Here is a 5,653-nt window from a genome sequence, read left to right as displayed (position 1 = left end):
ATTTATTTTAGAATTAAAAATTGAATGAGTTAGACAAGAATTGAAAGATGAGTTTCCATGAGTTATTTGACGAAAGAGATGAAAATAAGAGAAGAAAGAAAAACCGATATGAAAATGATACATAAGTGGTTTGGATGGGTGGAAAAAATGAACGCTTCTATCTTTGTTGTCATTGTATTTTTAAATTCAGAGCATCTTCAATGGTAAAATTCTTATGACTTAAATTATTATCATTTTATATTTTATTAACTTTAAATTATAATTTAATGATCTCTGTAATTATTAGTCTTTACTGATAACCTATTTTAAAAATAAAAATTCTTAGTAATCTATCATAATATAATCTATTTAAAATGTTCTATAAACCCTTCATTTAATACCACCTCATAGTTAAAAAAAATTAAAAATATTTTATACTTATTATAAGTTTATATTTCATAAATAGAATATTATTAAATATTAGATAAAAAATAATTAACTAGTAGATAAATAAAACATATTTAAAACTAAAATACATTTAAAAGGTAAAATGAAATATGATTAAGAAAGATAAATGGTAAAATATACAAAACCTTAAACATTGAATATATATTAAATGGAACATTGAATATATATTAAATGGTTGATACAAATGGCTTTTAACCTAACAATATTAACGTTGTTATTCCTATTTGAGGTTTATAGTTTAAATCTCGAATGAAACTCAAGCAAATTTAAAAATATATATAATAGCAGATTAGATTCATGGTTGAAAATAAATGGTTAACAAAGATCAAATAAGTTATACTGCTCATTAATAAAAAAAAAATGAATTGTAATAAGTATTAAAATCATTCGGTAGCAAATTTCGTCGCCAGTTAGTTATACGATGCATAATTATTAGCAATTTTCGATGAAAACCCACTCTGCCACTCACAATAGAAGTCTTAGCTTTGAAATTATATTCCATCGATACGTAAATTCGTAGCAAGATAGATAAATCCAAATTGTTATCAATCTATGTACCGTAATGGCTAATTGGCTACTAAATTTGATTTTATAACCAAATTTCATACTTATTCTAGACTTTCTTGTAGTTTAATTACTTGTGTCGTTCTCATTTCTCAATGTTATCTCCTTACACTACCAACTTAAACATCAATTTATGTTAATATCGGAAGTAAAATATCATATTATTTTTTGTTTTTATCTATCTTTTTATTCATATATATATATATATATATATATATATATATATATATATATATATATATATATATATATATATATATATATATATATAAAAGTAAAGGTTAAAATGAGAACCATAAAAAGTTAAGAACCATAAAAACTACTTTTTTACCATATAATTTTAATTATCAGACATGACAACTTTTCTCTCATATCTCTCTCTCTCTCTCTTACCTTCTACTACTGCCGACGACCACCACCATCGCCGGCACCACCGTCGTCGTCGTCGTCGGAATACAACGATCTTCAGATCTGGAGCTGCCGCCTTCAGATCTGAAACATCCACCTTCAGATCTGGTGCATTCGCCTTCAGATCTAGAACCCCTGACTTCAGATCTGTCATTACCACCGAGCGCCACCTCCTTCCACCACCATCTATCTCATTAACACCGACTATCGCCTTCCATCAGCCGCTTTGCTTTGCTGGAACACCTAGAAAACACTACACTCTATTTTCAAATTTGAATATGCTTCTTCTCCAGATCTCCAACGTTTCAAATTTGATGAAGCACGAGAAAAACTCTTCGATCTGCTTCGCCGGAATAACAGATGTGACAGAGTATGAAGCTCTTTCTCGCCTCCAAATGTCCTACCACCTCCAGATCTACTTCTTTATACAAACAACCACTGGAGACCTCCTTTATCTTCATTTACACCAGATCAATTCAGATCTGATGTAGATTCGAGAATTTGGTGTTATTATATAAAGGTTTTTCTTTCTATTTCATCATTCCATCGTTGAATCTACATCAAATATGTTCCCCCACCGTTGGTGTCGTTGTCGAAGCATCAAAAATCGCAAATTGCAGTCATCATCTCAACCTACAGGTGTTAATCTTGATCTCGTTTTGTTTCCGAACTCTTAAACTTATTTTTTTTCTCTGATATGTTCTATTAACGGCGAAATGTTTATCGGATTTGTACCAGATCTGTTATGTGTCGCCTCCTTCTCATCTATAACTCATTTCCGTCTATGTCTCTCTTATATCTGGTCAAAACACCATCAAATCGACATCAGATCTGATGTGTTTATCCATTTTCAGGTTAGATCTGGTGTGTGTATGGTGTTTACATTGATGGTGCTTACAAAAGGAAGTTCTGAAAAAAAGATGCACACAAGGTGTTTTATGAAATGCCTCAATAAAATTTGGTAAGTTATTAAGCTGCGAATTTAGTTGTGAATGCATACTTTTTGTATATTAAACTATGAAGTCTGTGTATTTAGCTGTGATATTTGTTTTTAAAACTGTGAATTGAATGCATTAAGCTGTGAATTTGTTCTTTAAACTGTAAATTGACTATATTAAACTGTGACTTTTGTATATTTAACTATGAATTAATTGTATTAAAGTGTGAATTGATTGTATTAAAAATTTTAAGTTGATAATATGCTTTTGAATACATACTTTTTTTTTGTATTAAACAGTGAATATACTCTATTTAACTATGAATTAAAAGTTTTAAGTTGATAATATGTTTTTCTACTTGCATCTGTTGTAGATCTATATGATATATTTCTTTTTTGTTTTTTTTTTCTGTTAAAGTGTGAATTTGATGTTTTAACCTCTCATTTGTCATATAATTTTGTTAATTTTAGTTTTAACTGCTATTAAGGTTTGAATGTATAATTTTTATTGAATTAAACTTTGAATTTGTAATACTAGTTTGTGAATTTTCTATATTAAACTGTGTATTAATTGTAATAAGTGTTTTAAGTTTATAATATGGATGTGAATACTACTTTTTGTGTATTAAAATGTGAATTTAGTGTACTAAGCTGTCATTTTTGTATTTTAAACTGTGAATTGATTGCATTAAACTTTGAATTTTGTTTTTAAACTGCAAATTGACCGTATTAAGCTATGAATTTTCTGTTTAACTATAAATTGACTAGATTAAGTTGTGAATTATGTGTATGAAACTATAAAGTTAGTTGTATTAAGCTATGAATTTTGTGTATGCATACTTTTTGTATAATAAACTTTGAATTTTGTGTACTAAACTTGAATTTTTGTGTTTTAAACTGTAAATTGACTGCATTAAACTGTGTATTTTCTTCTTAGACTATGAACTGACTATATTAAGTTATGAATTTGTATATTAAATTCTGAGTTGATTGTATTAAGCTGTGAATTAATTGACATTAAGCTGTGATTATTTTACAATTTTTTTGTTAGCTTTTGAAATAATGTAAATTTTATTCACGATTTAATATATTAAATTCACAATTTAATATATGAATGATTTATGCATAAATTTTTTGTTAATTTTTTTTCTAAATATATTTATTTTTTGTGTTGTATAAGTATGTAAGAATACATTAGTTTTAATAATGATTTTGCATTAAATTTAAAATGAGTGAAATAAGTGGTTTTATTAGACTGTGAATGCAGTATTTAAGTTATTAATGCATGAATTTGTTTACAGATCTAATTTAGAAGAAAATAATGGTTGCGATGCTGGTACAGGTGGTTGGTGGCAGCGTGTGGTGGTAGTAGTAATAGAGTTTGAATTTTTGATTTCTTTGAGTTTGTGAATTATTATAAAATGGGTTGTACTAAGTTGTGAATTTTGTGAATTAAACTATAAATGGACTCTATAAACTTGTAACTTATATAAGTTGTGTGTTCAAATATGAGAGTATATAAAATGAAAATATTATACTGCAAATATTACAATTTTGCCCTTTTTGTATCAAAAAGAGAAAAAAAAAATAGGATTTTCACATGTTTAATAAGAATATCATGTAAATATTTACTAATTAATGGGGGTTCTTAGAGTTTTTAATTTTTTTTTGTTCTCATTTGAATCACTACTTTTATTATATATATATATATATATATATATATATATATATATATATATATATATATATATTAACGGTTGTAAATGGGAAGATAAGTATGAATAATAAAAAATAAAAGAATATTTGATTTCTCTTTTAAAATTACATGTGTGTCGTCACAATCATTTCTTCTTCTTCACTTTGTGATTCCCTATTCGACTACTCAACATTTCCGTTGGACATCATATCGCTTAAAACATTAGAATTTACTAGCATCATAAGGAATCAAAATTAAAAGAGAGACACTAAAATAATAGTAACAATGCAAATCACATTACCAAAGTGGAAAAGGTATGAATGATAAAAGTTCGTAAAGTTTAAAACTAAGGATGCAAACGAACCGATTTGTTAAAAGCACGACTCGAAACCGATTTTAAACGAGCTCGAACTTAATATTAAACTAGTTTATTAAACGAGCTCGAGCCTATATCACTAAGGTCGATTAGGCTCATGAGCCTAAACGAGCTTTTATGTAATACAATTTATTATTATTTTTATATATTAAAATAAAACATATTTGGGGAATTAGGAATTTAGGGTATTAATAAACGAGTTTCTTAACGAGCTCGAGCCGAGCTGAAGCTTATTTATGCACGTCGAACAATAAACGAGTCGAGCCCGAGCCCGATCTGAGCTTGTATAATTATTTACGAGTTCGAACCGAACTCTATACAAAAAAGCTCGAATCGAGCCGAGCTCGAGCGCGAGCCTCGTATAACTTAAACGAGCCCGAGCCGAGCCAGACCAGGCTCGAGCTCGGCTTGGCTCGTTTGCATCCCTATCTAAAACAATTAAACAGATGATTTTAAACCGGTTAAATTAGTTTGACATATAGTGAAAAACTTTGTAATAACGCAAATTACATGTACAGTTGATGAGATATCAGTCAAAACTAGAGGTAAAATCAATAAAAAGAAAAAAAAAAATACTAAAGCACAAAATGATTTAAACGTTACAAGAGCAATAACTTTCAACCAACATAGAAAATTTCAATAACTTAGGTGAAACAAATTGCTCAAAATATTACTATTATACGATTTTAACCATTGTAAAATAGTTTTATTTAAAAGATTTAAATTTGCATGGTATCTTTGTCTTCTCCTGATGTTGGGGAACATGAAACAGAAGAAGATAACTATAAACATCCAATAAATCAAACAAAATCCCAAAATTCACATTTAGATCTCACCATACGAAAATTGTATCTATCATATATGGCCAATTAAATTGTCCCAAATAAGAGGATACCTGCCCTCAAGGTTTTATATGTCCCCCACCCAATAGACCTACCCCTTACCCCTTCTTAATACATTTATACCCCTGTGGTGTTCTTACCATTTTTATACCAAATGTTTTTAACTTTTGTTATTAGTATTGTCACTTTCATTTCATCTGCCCACACCCAAAGGGTCCCCTTTGTTCTTCAACATTTGTGCTTTAACAGTTGTATATTAGTACTATACAAAGAAATATGAATAATGTCATTCACTATAAAGCTGTGATTGTCAACATTACCAAGATACCCCTTCTTCCGAGGACCACCCATTCTTGCCTTTTAATTTTAAACTTCTTTCCACT

At 28.5% G+C, this 5,653-nt stretch overlaps 1 long non-coding RNA gene across 1 annotated transcript; it reads left to right on the top strand.

Moving 5' to 3' along the window:
- The first annotated feature begins 1,372 nt into the window (after positions 1-1,372).
- LOC145100584 (uncharacterized) lies at positions 1,373-3,867 on the top strand. The gene is made up of 3 exons (XR_013705142.1): positions 1,373-2,058; positions 2,274-2,380; positions 3,658-3,867. It is a non-coding gene; the product is annotated as an uncharacterized LOC145100584 (long non-coding RNA).
- The last annotated feature ends 1,786 nt before the right edge of the window (positions 3,868-5,653 follow it).

The sequence above is a fragment of the Lactuca serriola genome, chromosome 4 (genome assembly GCF_051521515.1).
Source record: "Lactuca serriola cultivar US96UC23 chromosome 4, Lser_US96UC23_V15, whole genome shotgun sequence".
Taxonomy (NCBI): domain Eukaryota; kingdom Viridiplantae; phylum Streptophyta; class Magnoliopsida; order Asterales; family Asteraceae; genus Lactuca; species Lactuca serriola.
Note: the sequence above shows the minus strand (reverse complement) of the source record. Positions and strands in the feature narration are given on the sequence as shown.